This window comes from Macrobrachium nipponense, chromosome 2 (genome assembly GCF_015104395.2).
Source record: "Macrobrachium nipponense isolate FS-2020 chromosome 2, ASM1510439v2, whole genome shotgun sequence".
NCBI lineage: Eukaryota > Metazoa > Arthropoda > Malacostraca > Decapoda > Palaemonidae > Macrobrachium > Macrobrachium nipponense.
In genome coordinates this window covers 31756943-31776942 of record NC_087201.1, presented here as the reverse complement: position 1 = coordinate 31776942, position 20000 = coordinate 31756943, and positions in this window count along the sequence as shown.

The window sequence follows — 20000 nt, the reverse complement described above, 5'->3', positions numbered from 1 at the left end:
GCTACGACCGGTCCGATAGAAGTTCAGTTGCTTCCCAGATGCGGTAGAGTGAGGGTGGTGCGTCCCATGCCTCCGGTAAGTGCTACCAGATGCACGAGCCATGGCTAACTTTAAACTTAAATAAAAAAAATACTACAGAGCCCAGAGGGTTGCAATTTGGTATATTTGGTGATTGGAGGGTTGATGATCAACATACCAATTTGTAACTCTCTAGCCTTTGCAGTTTTTTAAACAGAAAAAGGGCGGACAGGAAAGGTGCAGACGAAAGACGAATGCGGCACAATAGGTTTCGTTTACAGAAAACTAAAATCGCTGTTGATGGTAGTACCATCCTAAGGGACTATTTGATACATTAAGAACATTCGTGACTGTACGAGGAATCAGCATTTCGCGGTTTTCCTTGTGATAGTTCATTCTTCTAAGTCATTGTTTGTTTATTCTTATAGTGAATACTAAATCCGTTTGCATGTTACTTCTCCCTCAGCGTATACAAGCCGCTCAAGAAACAAATAGACTGTGTGGAGTTACGGGCTAGTCTAATTTAACAACAAAAGCAGCAAAAACAGTAGCCCTCGTATTTTGTAACTACATTCTCTTGTTCATCACTCAAAGATGTTATTCTGGGTAAAGTATCCACAGTTGTATAGACACAATTGTATACTTTCGCTCACTCGGGGAGTAAGCCTTCAATCTACTTTGCTGTTGTTGTTGGTTGGGGGTGGGGAAGCTCGGGGAGGGGTTTGGTAGGAAAGGTCTTTGAAAGAGCCTAAATCGGTCTGAAAGAGGTGTTTCGCATTGAGTGAAAGATACAGGAATTTTAGCATAGGATGTTTATGATTTACTTATTCGAATAAAAATGTAGAAAAATAAATAACGTGCGTGTTTAACAGTACAGAAGAATTATTCCTAATTAAATATATAGTGTATTTATTTTGATTTTCGTTGGTGAAACAAGGGTCTATTTGACCGTAGACTTCAGCACGCTTTAACTTACCTTAAAAGTTAGGAATATAATGCTTACAACTTATGCGTGGCGGGAAGAAGTCTTGCATGCATCTTAGTAATCTTGTTAATTATACTAACAGGAGCTTCGCATGTTTCCTAACACGCTCTTCAGCTGTGAAATGAAATAATAATATAATCAGCAAGTAAAATCCACAGAAGTGGAAACATTTCAAAAGTGAACAATGGAATTATGCAGTTCAAAGGTTGGTTAGTCTTAGATGAATTGCTTATCAGCTAAGAGTTTTGTGAAAGCCGATCCAGTATCCTAAGTTATCTCTGAGGGGCGGATGGATATTCCAGTTTAATCGTTGCAATCATGTTATTCATTACTCAAGGTAGGTTCTCCTTGGTCACCATCGGTACTCGCAGCAAATCCAGGTAAAAACAGTCACATGTAAAAAAAAAAAAAAAAAAAAAAAAAAAAAAAAAAAAAAAGTCATAAAAAAGTCACAGGAAACAGTCACATTTAATCTTTCCTAGGAAGTGACCCCTTAGAGTCTTAACCCGGTATGTATCCTATCCACCTTTGGGGACCACCATAAAAAAAAGATACATAAACAAAAGACTGTAAATATCATGAAGATAATGACCCACAAGAAATATCGGTCCTAAATAACGACCCCCGAAAACCCATATGGGTCACTATGTAGGAAAGATCCAAAATATTTTATGTTTCATTACCCTGTCACCATAAATTAATGTGACTTTTTTTCCTAGTCAAAATTGTGACTTTCCTGTGATTTTTTTTCAGTGGCTGTGTTACCAGGACTCCGCTGCAAAACAACCTCATTGTGAGTCTGTGTCTGAGAGATAAAGAAATCCACAGGAATATTTGTAACTTTGACAAACTTCACATTAAAATTTGATTAATAATTAAAATATCCTTTTCACTTAAGTATTTTTTTTTTTTTGCGTTGAGGTCCCTCCACTAATTTTCTTTTATTGGTATTTGACTCCTTGTGTAACTTGGTGCTATTTCTGATATCTATTCCATCATCTAGAACTAGGAAACGTCTTGGAAAGAGAGAGCAACAGGACAGGTTCCTCTGCGTTCATCCAAAGTTCCAGCGGTTCTTAACCCTTTTTTCATCCTATAACCCCCCCCCCTCCCCCCTCCCCGAGACTCTTCAGGATATTACCGTGACTCCTATCATAGATTTTTTTTTGAAATGGTGAACCTTGTGAAAATGTCGGACAAAACAAAATGAAAGGGAAGGCCATGATGATTGAAAAAATGCCACAACTTTCGACGGGAACATTCAGATGTATGAAAATAGATGAAAATACATTATATTCTCCCAAACCCATTGCAATCCCCCTGAGAAATTTGGGGCGGGGGGGGGTGGGTGACGGATCACGCCCTCCAGCTTAAGAACTGCTGAATTCTTTTCTTTGATAAACATCAGGACCCATTTTTGATGAGGCGCCAAATTCCCACTCGATCCAGCGTCAGTCTCAGATTCCAATTCTTGACGTCTTACATTCCTTCTCTTATAAAACTGTGAAATGGTATTCTGGGTAGTATTACTAACGCTGAAGCCATAATCTTAAAAGAGGAGTGAAACCACTTTCTGGTATTGTAAGCTAAAGTAATGATTTTATGTAAATGATATTCGGCTGTTTTTTATATATATTTGCTTTTATGCCACCTTTATTTGTTATTAGTTTTTTTTTCTTTTTTCTTGTGTGCCCTCTAGTCTATGAAACCTGAGTTATGCTGATGGCCTCTGAGATCTGTTCCACTTGATTATTTTGTAACTGTTAATCATAACAATAATTTCGAAATATACGAACCTTTCACCTCTTCCAAGTCACCGTTTTGTCTATGCTAAAAAACCTCGTGCATTTTGCGTATAAAAACGCACTTATGCATTGTTTTCCTTCATTTTTCTATGGCGTTTGATCTTAACTTGTGAGTATTATAAGTTTTATAAGATTCATAAGTAAATTTGGAAAACTTTGAGCTATATTGTTCATTTTGAACGTCAGTGACATTTCATCTCTTATTCTTGTTTCAACTAAAGACAGACTTCCAATTTGAAATCAAACAAACTTCCAAATACTAATCTAATATTTCTGATGCAGAAAACTAGTCGAGATATTTGCCCTTTGAGAAAAACAGGATTTCTCATTTTGCAATATTGACGAGGTGATATGTATATTTTTTTTCTCTCACTATGCATCCCTTCAAGCAACTTAAAACCATGTCCTCGAATTTTCTTCGATTCCTGTTCTGGAGACCCAAACTTTCATCATGATCCTCATATTCTGACTGTCTTAGTTCACCATCTATAGCGAAATTTCTTAATTGTTCAGCTAGCCTACAAATGAGAAGGACCGCGAACAGCAGAATAACGATAAAGGAGAGAATTCAAAACTAAGACGGGGAAAACTACTTGAAAGCAGTAAGAGTGAATCGCTCGAAGAAATTTCTTTCGAAACAAAGAAAGCCAAAAGCAGCGCCTTGCTGAGGATACCGCAAAGGATCCATCCGATTCAGAATGAGCTCTGGAAGACTTGGAAAAGAAAATCGTCGTTGTTAGTAACAACACGATATTGGTTTCCACTTCTCCAGTGACAACAGCGGTGGCAATGTCTCAAAAGGTCTTCTTCTTCTTTCCAACCTTTTTCCCTACATTAAAGGGTCGGTTGCCTGATGCGCCTTTTCTTACGACATCAGGCATGGTTTATTGTTTGGCAAAGGGTTTTTTACGATCGCAACATGCCCTTCCTGTCATCAACCACAGTAATTGGCGATGGGCCTCACCTTAGACTGAAAAGTCCACCTGCAAGGTAGCAGTTTCAACAGTTAAAGGCAGTGGGCCTAGTCTTTTACTAAAGAGTATGACTGCAAGCCCGCAATTACCACAGTTAGTGGCGGAGGGCCTAGCCTTTTACTGAAAGGTAAGACAACAAGGCAACAGTTTCCACAGTTATGGGCAGTGGGCCTAGCCTTTGACTAAAAAGTAAGACAGCAAGGCAACAGTTTCCGCGGTTGTTGGCGGTGGGCCTAGCTATTAATTAAAAAGTAAGACTGCAAGGCAGCAGCTGTCCTTTTAGTCACTTTTTACGACACGCAGGTTCAAAAAAGTCTCATAAGGTCTTTCGAGCTGATTCATTCATGATCTTGAGGTTTGTAATTGGAATTATGTAAGATGGAGTTGAGATCATTATTCTTATCTTTGTAAGATGCCTCAAACTGATGGTTCATACCATTCTGGAATGTGTAGTACTGACTTATAAAATGATATACGGACATTTATAAAAACTCTTTTGGAACATTTTAAGGCTGATTACCAGAAGGCATAAAAGTAGGATGGATATCGCTTCCAGTTACAAATACCTGAGTTCGACAGTGATTTGTAAGGTCGGAATAGGTATCAACTTGAACCTCACTTGTTGGCCGAGTCGATAATATCACTGAAGTCCTAAATTCTCCTCTGTCCGCTGGGTGCAGGTTCGAACCCGCGAGAGGGCGAAATTATTATCAACTAAAAAATTAACCTTCGGTTAACATATTATGAATATACATAAATTCCGAGGCAGAGCGAATTGGATATTAAAGGAAATTTGTAGCCTATATATGAATTACGGTGATGTGATAAAAATTCATATATAAATATTATATATATATATATATATATTATATATATATATATATATATATATATATATATATAGAGAGAGAGAGAGAGAGTGAGAGAGAGAGAGAGAGAAGACAAAGGTAACAAAAAGGTGAGGTGATAGAGGGGAGAGTGACCCCTCCCATCCCCCAAGCCCCCCCCCCCCCCCCCACCCAGGGACATCGTCGGCGGATGGACACAATGGGATCCACGGTGGTCACTCGAGGAAAAGAGGATTTACATAGATTTGAATCTTTTCTGCCTTTTTTTTTTTTGTATTCGTTTCTATCCGGATACAAGCGTTGTTACGTCCCGAGTAGTGTATATACGTATATATATATGTATAGCATTCAGTGGCAGAGGAGTAATGGAGGATTAAAATGCATCGTCAAGTATTAAGTTCAGGTTGGAAAGGGGGAAGACCCAAGCACGCAGCTTAAATATATATATATGCCATTTCTCTCATGCGCTTCCACCACAGATGCCATGAAAGAGACAAAATGGACGTGGGGTGAGTTCGCCCGTGAAAGAGAATCCGGGAACCAAATCTTCCTAAAAGGTAGTTTGTTTTTGAGTGGGGGGGGGGGGGGGGGGGGGGGGGGGAGGCTTTAGGGGGAGTGTGGGTTGGGGGGGGGGGGGTCGATGATGGCTAGGGCAGTGAGAGAGAGAGAGAGAGGGGGAGAGAGAAAGAAGGCTGTTGGTTGCTGCTGTTGGTCAGCGGCACCGCTTAGCCTAGGAGAGACCCATCGTCTACGTAGTTGGCATGCATCCCCCAAGAATGGAAAGAGAATGCTTAATGAACCGCTAAAAAGAAGAGGGCCCAGCCAGGAAGGACTCGAACGAAAGCAAAAGCCTCCCTTTTATTCGTCTCCTTCCTCCGGAAAACAGTCCGAGAGGACGGAGGACGCCCGAAGACGTCTTTTGCTGCTGCTGCCTTTAGGAATGATTTGCATAAGACGGCAGAGTCTCCTGGTTGGGCGATAAAATTCCTTCTACACAAGCGGCCTGAATCCACCTGAAGAGGCGCTCCAAGAACCCGGGAATGATAAAAGAGGAAGAGTTGAGGTTTTACAGCCGAGAGCGGGTGTTTTTACGATGCCATTTGAAAAGCCTCCGAAGAAATTAGAAAATGTGGCGCAAATCTCTGGAGGGAGCGGGGCAAAGTGTGTGTGAAGCATTACGTCTAGTGGACTCGAGACTGACCACCACATACTGCGATCGCGAGGGACAGGGGGAAGGGAACGCGGGAGGGAGGGAGGGAGGGAGGGAGGGAGGGAGGAGGAAGGAAGGAAGGAAGGAAGGAAGGAGTCGGGGAAGATGGCAACAAACAAAGGGAAAGGATGAATTTATTTATTTCTGGTACGAAGTCTCGTATTTTTTTTATCTTTATTTTTTCTAATATTCATGTAATATTCAGCTCGATAATGTTGCATTATTTTTCTTATAATTTTAACATAAATCTCTCTCTCTCTCTCTCTCTCTCTCTCTCTCTCTCTCTCTCTCTCTCTCTCTCTCTCTCCGGTAGCAAAAAGCTGATAGTCGAAGCATTAAGACGAATATCAAAAAGTGCTGATCACCCAGTTCTGCGACTTGTTCATTCGTCCCTAACTTTGCTCAGTGTCGGGAAAAAGTTCAGGTACGTGTGACAACGTTTGTCACTTGTTGCTCTTCAAGCTTTGTGTGCTTGCAGTGCTTTGCGGGCCTATAGGAGTGCTTTGCAGCCTTTGTATATAATCGAATTTTGGTGTGATTTGTTCCCCACGCTTTCATGTTCATAACTATCTCTTTGCCTAAAAGCCATGTATATTATTTATAATAAGTTTTCCACGTAACGTGGCATTTTTGTGTATTTGGCGAAGTGTATTGTACTGTCTATCATGCTCTCTGTGTTTCAGCTTAGTTTCATTTATAAATCATGAAATAATCTCTAAATTTAGAAGTAAACCTTCTTTCTCGCTTTTGTACCGAATTTTCGTTTCGCATCTTGCAGATATAAATAAATATATAAAAACATTATTTGTAGAAAATGTTATTAAATCTAGAACCTGAAATTTAGCTTCTAATTATCATTTTAATACATTATAAACTCATGTTTCTTGCATATCGGCTTTATGTACAAAGCTGTCTAAGTTTTATGCAGTCCATATATATAATTATACATTTTTTATGGAAAATGTTATTAAATCTAGAACTTTAAACTTAGCCTCTAATTATCATTTTAATACATTATGAACTCATGTTTCTTGCAAATTGGCTTTAGGTACAAAGCTATCCAAGGTTTATGCAGTCCATAAACGTCCCGTCGACTTGCCAGAACTTTATTGGAATAGATAATAAACAACGCGAGATCTCATCTTCACCAAGTCATATTACAATTCTCCGCCATTAATATTTGTCATATCCATTTTTCCTTCATTGCTAAGTCATGATGGGGAAACCTTTAACATATTCCAAGGATATTGACTTACGGTGATGTTCCTCTTTTTTTTTTTTTTTTTTTTTTTTTTTTTTTTTTTAAGGAACATCAGAAATTTTTTTAAAACTTAGATCAGATATATCGGGTGGAAAGTATACTGAACGAGCTTTCTGTAATTGTTATTAAGATGTACAGTGCCCTGCCTCCCAAGTTCATCCCTTTGCATCGGGTATCTTGCTAATGAAGCAATTTTTTTTTTTTTTTTTTTTTTGGGGGGGGGGGGGGGCAGATGACAGAAAGTTATGCAACCGTTTGCATCATTGTGCTCGGCCAAGTTGCAGAATTCATCTCTAGACTTCTAACAACTGATACTCATATCGGATAGGATGAGATGCTCTTTTAATTCCAAATAAGTTACGATGAAGTGAGTTTAGACACTGGATATAGAACCTGAATGATTCAAACTGATCTCGGTTACGTCTTTGGCTTTGAATCGTAAGGTAATCTGCAATATATCCTTGGTAACTTTGGCTACATACGGTACACCTCATTCCCAATTCTGGAACTAACATATTTACACTCCTTATCTTGAACGCAATCAACATTTGGCCTTCCCACACCTTTTGCCCCTACTGTAATTGTTTGGTTTCTGCTAAACTTCAAATAAGGTAGATGTTACCCTTAACAACATCTGGACCGGATCGATAGGCTTGTAGCAGTCAATTGATTCACTCTGCCCAGGTGACGCTAGAGACTCTCTGTCTCTATGGAACTGACGATCGCTGACGGTACCGATGACCAGGAAATTTTTTTCCCTTTTCACGGCAGTTATGAGCTCGTCATCTGATGCTTCTGGAACCCTTATAGCGTGTGAAGGCTCCCTGTATCCTCAGACAGGAAGGTATCAATCAGTGCTACTTGCTTCAGATCTTAGGTTTGCTCATTCGTGAGATATAGCGTCGTCCGGGTATCATTCATTCTTTTAGACACGACCGAGTGGTGCAGTCGTTTTCTTCTTCTTCTTCTTCCCAACATTTCGTAAATGTAATTTAGGTGTAATTGTTGGTCACCTTTTAGTATCTCTGCCCTGACTTGAGTTTTCTTTGTCACTGAGACAGCGGACTGTTTGATCTTGCCTGTGGTGCCGAGGTCATTGTTGACAACTTAAAGAACAGATGATTCAGCTTATTATTGCTGTCGATAAATCTACATATCAGTCTGGTTGTTGATATGTGATACTATTTTCTTTTCCCTTCCCTATTAGGATGTTTGTTACTCCACGTAATCATTCAGTGTTCGTTAGGAATTTTGCTTATTTGGAATAATAATAACAGTAATAGTAATAAGTGGTACGAGCACCAACCTGAAGGAGTGATAGAAAACGATCAGGCAAAGATCCTTTGGGACTATGGTATCAGAAGAGATCGGGTGGTACGTGCAAATAGACCAGACGTGACGTTGATTGACAAAATCAAGAGGAAAGTATCACTCATTGATGTCGCAATACCATGGGACACTAGAGTTGAAGAGAAAGAGAGGGGAAAAATGGATAAGAACACTAGACGCTATCCGAAGATCCCTGAGAAGGAATCTGGAAAAACTAGAGGCTGAAGTAGCTCCAGGACTCATGCAGAAGTGTGATACTAGAAATGGATTCCTAAGGAGGCAGGACACAACCCGGAACCCCACACTATAAATACCACCCAGTCGAATTGGAGAATTGTGATACATAAAAAGAAAGAAAAAAAATCATCATCATCATCATCATTATCATATTTTATTAAAAATTAAGCTGCCTCAGCTGCATTATTTTCACAGAGGTTCTTCTCTATTTTTATAGAAAAAATAGAGAAGAACCTCTATAAAATTAATGCAGCTGAGGCAGCAATAATTTTAATGAAACGTTTAAAAGAGGGTTTACGTCCAGCATACAATAATAATAATAATAATAATAATAATAATAATAATAATAATAATAATAATAATAATAATAATAATAATAATAATAGGGTCGCTGCACAGCAAACAACCTCCAAGGGCACGGACAACGCAATAATAATAATAATAATAATAATAATAATAATAATAATAATAATAATAACATCGTGCTAGGAGCTGTTTCGGAAGTGATAGCAATTCAGGATACATTCATCTTCTACTCAGTCTCCTCTATTTTCCACTCTAGTTATGTCTCTTCTGGAAGCAGACTGTACAGTAATTCGTTAATGTTAAAGTTACCAATGTTTCAGTTAAGTATTGATAATTAACAAGACAGGAGGAGAAGTGAATGAGCTGGTCATGATTTCAGTATATTTAGTAAAGATTTTAGTCATTATTATCATTATTATTATTTTTTCTGTTTTATCTATCATCATTCTCCATTTTTTACGTTCACATGTGAACACTGTTATCATTCATTTCTTCATAATTTATAATGAAAATTTACGTATTTCATTTTCATTTGGGCGTTGAATAATCCGGCGCTAGGTCCTCAAGACCTAAATTTGATAGTCAATCAATCAATCAATAATTGGTCGAAACACCGAAGCCCTCCATAAGCAGTGTCCCTTTTGCAAATTCCCGAGATGTACTATACTGGTGTCGCATCAGACCCTTTATTTATTTATTATTTATTTATTTATTTATTTATTCTATTTTTTTTTTTTTGCCTTGCTCCTAGGTGAGGTTAGGTTATATTACGGACCCACCTGTAATTTGGGTGTGGGGAACTTGATGAAATTGTTTTCAAGAAGATTCTATGGTTAGTTTTTTTTTCAGGGAAGGCTCAGAACTAGGCTACATTTCACGATCGTAGTCGAGGCCCGTACCGAGGGCAGGGGTAGTTCTAACGACCCCCATCCCCCCCAAAAAAAAAAAAATTCTGGAAGTCCATATTTTCTTTGACTATCCCTTTCATTGAACTATACTTCAGAGTAATAAATGATGATTTCTTTTTGTTAAGTCAAAGTATATAACATAACAAATAAAGTAATATGCATATTAACATTATAAATGAATCAATCAATAAAACTGAAGTAATATTCTTGAATCTCAGTGCAAACTTTCAACATTATAAGGTAAAATTCTGTCAACCAAAGTCAGTACTTTGAATAACATCTAATTGGGTCGAAGGGCATAGACCGCATACCCAGTTTTCCTTCTTAATATGACTAAAATAACATTTTCAAGTATTTCATCATTTTACGCTACGACATACTATGAAACAGTATCAACAATAGAAGTTGTGGCGCAAGATATCTTGACATTACTCACAACAAAGATTACTTATGAATTATTAATGCTTTGTTTGTTGTAGTTTTGTTTGAGAATATCTTCCAAACACCTTTACGGGGGTGGGGGTTTGGGGGCGGAGGGACAGGGAGACCTTACACTCTGCTGTTTCGCTTTTTATGGATCGTTTTGTGTATGATGAAGAATAAGTTTCTTGTAAACTGCGGTAAGTAATTCCATTAGTAATGCCACTTTATTTACCAAACTATAAAGTAATTTAGTTAGTTACTTTCACGCACACTCGCACACATACGCAAACACGTGTTCGCGAATGCGTTTCAGCGATTATAAGTGTGTGTCTGCTTTTGAGTTTGCGTGTATTTAAAATCTGCGTGAACGTATGAGTGTCCTTCTGCGTTAATTGAGGATGTTTTCTTCTTTAGGAGATACTCATCCGAAGTTTTCAGATAACATTAGATATTATATATGGAAACGAGATCCAATAGTAAGGCTGTTGCCGCTATCTCTTACAGCAACTGGTAACTTTGAAATATTATCTTCAGCTTGTTAGTTTGTAGAAACAATTATGCATCAAACTGGAAAATTACCCTGTGATGCATTGCAGTTGATGAAGATTCATTGTTATTCATTCAATAAGCAAAATTTGCAGTCTGTTAACTAGACAAAATTATACATCTCAAGTTCGTTGCTATCAGCTGTACAAAGCAACCATATCCTCAGATATGTTTGGATGCCATTGCTGACTGCGATGATATTGTAATCTTGAATGATGCCGGATTGCATTTCAGTTTAGACCTGTGGTTCCCAAAATTGACCGTGTCAGGGACCCCCCACCCCCCAAGATAGGATGAGCCCCAGCCGAGGACCCCAACCAATCAAAAGTTAGCATGACCATACCGGGATACCCAGTACAACACAGTGTACTTTTAATGTTTGTATATTCCTGCACACAGTAAGTATTAGTAAGTATGTGTAAAATACTTTTAATATTTTTTATTGCTTTAAATTCAATAAAGTGTGAAGTTTTATATATATATATATATATATATATATATATATATATATATATATATATATTTTTTTTTTTTTTTTTTTTTCTGGAATAAAAAAAAAGATATACATTTTTTCATTGTGTCGCGGAACCACTTAGGGTCTTCCACCCCGGGGGTCCGTGAACCCCAATTTGGGGGCCAATGATTTAGACCAAAGGAGAGAAAGCGGGCTGAAAATAATCTTGGCCAGTATCCCTCTGAACGCGGCTTCGCAGAGGAAATCATACGATAAAGTCAGTCAGTTCATTCGAAAGTCGCTAATTGTCGAAGTATTTACTGAATACATTTCTCAGTCAACATAGGTATAGATTAACGCATAAAATTGCGTGTAATCATGGCGCCGTCGTAACGCTTTTTGACAGTTATCGCTAAGTATCTAAAGTTCTTTCCGTTAATACTGTTATTCCTTACATTCTCATCTGTGTCACGTCACATTCTTATTGTTGTACGATTTAATTATCATTTGCATTTTGAAAACTGCGTCTTAAAATTTCCAATGTTGTACTTTTCATAACGTTTTTGCGAAAGTAATAAGGTGGTGGGATATATATATATATATATATATATATATATATATATATATATATATATATATATATATATATATATATATATATCTATCTATATATATATATATATATATATATAGATATCTATATCTATAAATTTAATTTTAGAATGTATATATATATAGATAGAATAGAGATATAGATATTATATACTTATATAATAGATATCTTTTTTAAATATTATATATATAGAATATATATATATATATATATAGATATATATATATCTATATCTATATGTAATAATATAATATATATATATATATATATATATATAGAGATATATATCTATAGAGAAATATAATTATATTAATTCTTATATAATAGTTTATTATATAGATATAGATATAGATATATATACTATATATATATATATACATATATATTTGTGTATAATATACATAAATACATGTACATACACATATATGACGAGTGTATCGTAACACCTCTTACTATGATGCCACAGCTCCCGAAGGTGTTGGTTCAAAATATTTGGTTGTAAGTTATAGTTTTGAGATCATCATTCTGTTGTCATCAGATGGCCATTTTTCTTTCCAGGCTTATTTTTTTTTCGGCGAGAGCAAGATGTCACTTACGCATCCTGGAATTAGTCCTGACACCAGAAGTACCACTGTCATAGGTGAGTACTTGTAATACATCTCCTGAAATAATAATGTACTTTTCTGTCGTATTTTAATCGATATTTATTTACATACATTTATGTATATAGATTATATATTTATATACAAAATACTATGTATATAGATACACATGATATGCATATTACTGTGTATATGGATGTAAATAGTAATCTGCTACCATGAATATCTATCGTGCTGTAAGTTTTTCCATTCTGCCCTACAAAAACGATTTCAATAAATTCCCATTTCTTTGGTATTACTTTGCCAGAGTAGTTATTGTAAAATATTTTTTTGCTGTTAGATACTTTCATCTTCTTTGATATTTATTGTCGGGATATTATTGCCATTAGAATATGATTGCAACCTTTGATAAACGATTTTATCAATGGAAATTATCATAATATCGTAATTACCTAGGATTTAACCTCACAGAATATTTAATTCCACCGATATTCATCCTATTCATGACTCCCATTATGTCTGTCACTGCGTTATGATTGATTTACCTTAGAGGTACAAATCTCATATCTCCACATTTTGAACGATTCTGTTTATACAAATATGGACGGGAGTTCCTCACTGGTAGCCCGAGTTCGCTCCCTGTTGCCGCCAACGTGGAATCATAGGAATTTATTTCTGGCGATCGGAAATTCCTCTCCCTAGGAGAGCTGTTCATCAGCTCAGTGGTCTGGTTAAACTCAGATAGACTTAACTTTATACAAATATGGAGAGGAATTTCTCTGTGGTGAAATGTTGCTGTTATGCCTAATTAACTCAAAATTATTTTGGAATGGAGACAAATTATCACTGTAAATCACGCAATTACTTTTTTTCAAACAGAAAAGAGGAAAATTGCGTATACATATAGTATGATATCTCAAGTCTAACGGAATCAATTTTGAGTTTTTAGAACATCAGAGATTATATTTTGTACTGAAGAAATCAATTTTCGTTTCGTCATGACCCATAGATAATTGTTTAGAAAGATGTTAAGCATTAAAATGCACAAGGAATGTATTGAAGCCGACATTGCTTTTAAAATTAAAAGCGCTGTCTAATAATAATGATTTTTTTTTACCTCGATAGCGCTTTGTGAATTTTCAAATATACACCTCGCTGTACCAACAACGATAATTTCTGCTCTTTTTTATCTTTTTTTTTTTATGAACGGAAAACGCTCGGGCTCTGATTGCATTACGTGAAAAAAGCGACTCCCCGCAGAGCTGTCGGGGCCCGTAATATTATCATAAAATTAACGGTTCGTTTCATCATTAACCGTAGCAGTTTCGCTGATGTAGGTTCCGGAACGCGTTACATCAGGCTCCTGTGACTCATATTGAATAAGGCCCCCGAGGAGGTGGGACACGACTCCCGGAAAGAGGCTGCTATTCCAGAGTTCTGACTGTGAGTCTCTGGGCGGTAGGATAGGAATGAGCTGGTGGATGTGTCTGTTTATATATCATATATAATATATATATATATATATATATATATCTATATATATATATATAATAATATATATATATATATATATATATATATATATATATATAGATATATATATATATATATATATATATATATATATATATTTGTGTGTGTGTGTGTGTGTGTGTTTATGCGTGCTTGTGCGTGCGTGGTGCGTGCGTGCTTGCGTGCGTGTGCGTATCTCACTCACGGAAAGCTGATTCCAAAACGACAAAAGAGAATTCTGTGCAACATTCCGTTGACATCTTAGCTTCCACCCTGATAGTTAAAAAAAAAAAATGCCGTCTGAACATGTCTGAACATATTCGATGCGTCTTTCATTCTCTTGGGGTGAATGAAAGACCGACTTATTCATGCGTTTTATACAGCAACAAACTCGCACCACAGGATCTTTGTTCTCTTCAGAATATCGTCATCGCCTCCAAAGCATTTGTGGAACAGGAGAAATCACATTTTGTCGGACATTATAAATCTGACTTTTAGGTCAGAGATGGAAGGTTCCAGGTGGACGTTGCCGGCTACTACTTCTCTGGATTCCAGTGCGCTATCCAGCACAAGTAATGGAACTCAGATCCAAGATGGAACGCGTTATAGAGTAACTCGCAAGTTCCCTTTTTACGCATCTATTGCGGCTTGGAAAGTAACTGATCGTTTATCACTTATGAATTACAGTAACTTAAGGGTTGAGAATATTAAGAAAATAAAGTCACGTTTATGTAAAAAAGAAAAATTTGCATATATATATATATGTGTGTATATATTTATATTGACATACACATATATTTATATATGAATATTTATATATATTATATATATATATATATATATATAATATATATATATACTATATCTGGTATATATACAAAGCGTATATATATTTGTATATATAGTTCTATATTTAGTATATATATAATATTGTATTATATATATATATATATATATATATATCTATATAAAGATATATATATTTGTAAATATATTGTATATAGATATATATATATATATAGTATATATATATAGATATATATATATATATATATATATATATATATATATATATATATATATGTATATACATTTTATGTACATAAAATATAAATGTATGGGTATATATATATATATATATATATATATATATATAATATATTATATATATACATATATCTATTTTGGACCCTAGCCGCTGTATATCTCTCGGTGGCCACGTCCTGGCAGGGCAGAATCTGAACACGACAGGAATGTGGACACCAAACTCGAAATCACTTGGGTTTCTTAATTGCCGAATGGACAAGCCCTTGTATCCTCTTAGTCCAACCTAAAAGGCAGATGTCCTAATCCTGACCGCATAGTTGCGCGTTTCTATTTCAATTAGAGAATAGGGGAAATTTCTTACTAAATCTGGTTTAATAATAAGACAAAAAAAAAAAAAAAGTAAAAAATGCGCCGAAGTGTCTTCGGCGCAATCGATTTTTCTCTACAACGTGTAGTGCTGTATAAAACCATCCACAATGACTATGACCGGCAGCTCTCCAGTTGCTCACCAGATGCGGTGGAGGGAGGGTGCATCCCATGGCTCTGGAAAGCGCTGCAAGGTACACGATCCATGGCTAACTGTAACCTTAAATAAATTAAAGACTACTGAGGATAGAGGGTTGCAATTTGGTGTGTTTGATGACTGGAAGGTGGATGGTCAACCTATCAATTTGCAGCCCTCTAGCCTCAGTCGTTTTTTAGATCTGATGGCGAACGGACAGACAGACAAAGTCGGCACAAGAGTTTGTAAAAATCTCTTTGATTCCACAATTCCTGATTAATAGAATGGGAATAATAGAAATAAACCGTAGGACGATTACACTATGTTTTGGACAACTTTCATACATCTGGTGAAGAAGCCTCGTCATGTAATAACTCTTCATGCCTCGGTACGGAGCTAACGTCATCGATGATAGGACTCATAACTGACATTCTAACAATCACTTATAAATTTAAATGGTGTATTATTAAACTGACTTCAATATTAAATCAGAGGCCGTCGCCCCCAAATGTGAGGATAAATGTATATGTATTAAGAATTGATGTTGTTTCGGAAGTCCCACATCTCAAGGGGGCGGGGTCAGCGAAAAGCGCTTGATGCGATATACTGAATTCGCCTTAAAATTGATGAAGCACTTGACCTCCGCGCTTCTCCCAGATGCCCAAGAGGTTTTGGGCGTGGCTGCTGACGTGGAGGGAGGGAGGGAGGGAGGGGACCTCAAGCTTTATATCTGTCATGTCGTCCATAGCGTTAAATAAATAAATAATGGTCTTCAAGCCCCAGTCCAATAAATCCAAAACCAACGGAAGACGGTCCCGGGCCACTAGGACGTGGATTATTCATTGGGCGGGATTTCTCTCTCCAGAGCTTAGACAGTGGCGCTCGAAGAGGACAGAGAGAGAGAGAGAGAGAGAGAGAGAGAGAGAGAGAGAGAGAGAGGCTCTCTCTCTCTCTCTCATGGAAACTAAAGAAAAACGAAAAATTTGAGCGTCTCTTGTTCGAATCATTAGGGACTGTTGAAGTATTCACGCAATTAACGAAATCCTTGCTCTCTAAACCTGAATTGTTTTGCGCTTTACTGTTGAAATTAAGTTTATATGAACCTTGGGAATTATAATAATCGTATCCAACAGGTGCCTTTAATAAGATTATACTGATTTTTAACGTTGCATTGATGTCCAGGCTCGTTAGTCGAATGCCCTGTCTAGCAAAGTGTACACTCTATGTAGAGGACGAGATCGAACAGAAATTATTACAAAAATAGAAGTCCTTTTAGGATTAACTTTCAATGGAATATTCATAAGAGTTTTAACGATTTCTTCACGACCTTTGAACTCGCTTGTCATCGAGTGAGACGATCATTCCTCTGTCAACGAGTATATATAGTATTATATATATATATATATATATATATATATATATATATATATATATACATATATATTTATAAGTATATAAATATATATATATATATATATTATATATATATATATATATAATAGATTATGAGCATTTAACAGCAAATATCTACCCGAAGAATTTAAAACTACGATGGGACGGTATTTAGCCTGAGCAAAGAATACTCCGATACAGGACTTCAAAATCCTACGACCTACAATCCAATATTTGACATCCTATAACCTGGGTGACTCGACATATCCTCTATGATTCCCATGCGCCTGTTATGCGTTAGGCTACGCCATCCTCTGAAGTGGGTAGGAGACCCGCTTCAGCCAGGTGAAACTAGGTCAGGTGAGTGCCCTCGTCGAGCAATGGGTAGAGGCTTTCAAAATGGAAGATTTTCGTTATGGCGTTAGAGTCAATCGAGTGGGTTTGGACGTCTGAAATAATTAGTTGCCACATGTTTTCCCCGACCTGGAATCCAGTTTCCCCACTGGGGTTCGCCCCCCCCCCCCCCCCCTCCATCGCTGGGAAATGGGTTTAGGGTTATTCCAGAGACCATTAATCCCCTATAGAAAAGACGAACATCGTTCAGGGGAGAAAAAAAAGTTATGGACTCAAAAAAAATTTTTTTTTTCATTTCGTACCTTTGACCCAAGGCAGCAAAATGTTTCATTGCTGCAGCTAAGAATTAACAAAAGGGAAAAATCATTTGCTGTGTTATTATGAAAATATTAATTATTACATTAACCGCACCTCCCCCGTAGGATGGTAGCCGTCAGTGCACCTCATATGGTGCGCTGTAGTCATTTTTTTTTATAAAGTTCTTTGCGGCGTGCCTTCGGCCCTTAGCTGATATCCCTTTCGTTCCTTTTACTGTACCTCCTTTCATATTCTCTTTCCTCTATCTTACTTTCCACCTTCTCCTAACAATTAAGTCATAGTGAAACTGCTTTGAGGTTTTCTTCCTGTTACACCTTTCAGACCTTTTCGCTGTCAATTTTCCGTTTCAGCGCTGAATGACCTCATAGGTCACAGTGCTTTGCTTTTGGCCTAAATTCTATACTCAATTCGATTTTCAATTCTAACCACTTAGTTAGTTTTGATTTATCTGGCTTTGTGCCAGCACGGGCTCTTGCCCCTAGAGCAGCCCGTCATTTCTAACCACACGTTGTAGAAAAATATACGGGTCTCATGAGAAAGCTATTAATCTTCTATTTTATCTCTCAAATTGCAGAGTATTTTTAGGAATTCCCGACTGGAGGTGAGAATGTGGGATGCAATCTATTTATTTATTTATTTATTTTTTGTATAGAGGATGACGCAATTACGCAATTTAGGATGAAACATGAAAGACGCCCGAGTTAAAAAAAAAAAAGAAGAATAAAAAAAACTGTGAGATTAGATTTATGTGTATCTCTGCTTGTCCCACATCATCGACGGGTCCTTGTCATGCCAGAGCTAACTTTCGGGAAAGTTTGCCTAGCGCAGCTACAAACTCCACCAAGAAGTTAAGTTCACCTCGCGTCAATTGGACAAGTTGAGTGATTAATCTTCCATGGCTGTCACATACCATTAGCAGCGTAGGGTATCTTGCAGATAGGAGGGGATCCATCCCCCGTACCCCCTCGCCCTCCTCCCCGCACCGCAATCCCAGACATATATCTTCCCGTTGTTGTCTCCTGAAAGTCTTAAGATGGTGTTTCTGTGTCTCTAGGTGACCAAGGGGAGAGTTCTCGGATCCCCTTGTTCTGCTGTCTGATGGATACGTGAATCAGCCGTTGGAGTCGCTGACAATTAGAAATAAACAAAAATTATCAAAAAATATCAACGCTATAACTATAAGACTTAGTTAACTGTAAGACTTACTAAGATTGAACAAACGTAAACATTCCCTAAAGGATTCATGAATTAAGATAATGGTAATTTTTCTCTTTTTATGAAGTATTTTCATGTTGAAAGTCACCTTCGAACACTGTATATTATTATATTATATATATTATTATATTATATTATTATATTATATTATATATATGTATAAATCATATATCTATATACATATATATAGGTAAATTATTCAGTTTTGCTGATCTAATATTCATGTCCATTGACATCATTGCCCTGTTCATGGCAGGGGTCACTTACCAGGGTCATTGGAAGGCCAGCCCCAAGAAGTTAGCAGATTCTGGTCGGGTTTATACTAAGAAATATTTGCACATTGAATTAACTTCATTAAAAGAGGCCGTTTTCGAAATGCAAGGTAGGGTGCCGTTTGATGGTCGCTGAAGTACATTGCGTTAATTATCTTTTGAAATTATATTTTAATCTCTTTTTCGCTTACTCGAGGAGTAAACCAACAGACTACTTTGTTGTTGTTGTTCTTGTTCTTGTTGGGGGGTATGAAAGCCCAAAAAATGTCTGAAAAAGATTTTTCGCTTTGAGTTAAAGATACAGGGATTTTAGGATAGGATATTTATGATTTTTTTTTATAAGAATGAAAATGTAAAAATTAATAATGTGCATGTGGAACAGTAAAGAAAATGATTTTGATAAAATATAGCGTATTTATTTTAATTTTCGTTGGTGAAACAACTCTCTATTTGTCTGTAGATCTTAGCACGTGCCCCAAGTAAGCTGGGGGTGGGATCACGCCTTGTTTCTTTTAAACTAAAGCAGAAGTGTTTTATATGTCTTGTCTAGTGGGATTCATTCATCTATATTCTTCATGCATCCCGTGACACAGCTGCGCAAGCTCTCAGATTCAAGGTCATAAGTGTATCTCCATATATCCAATCAAATGGCAATTATTCAACACTAGCGCTTTTTTTTAACTTATAGAATGTAATCAATGCAAGAGGGTTTATTTGTGAAGAAGTGTCCAGGCTGTCATCATAACAAATCAATATCATTTACAGTTACACTGCCATGCCAAGGCACTGTGGGCATCACTAAAGTGTATCTCCAGTGTTTTGGATAACGTTTGGGTACATCACTTTAAAGAAAACGGTAATCGCAAATA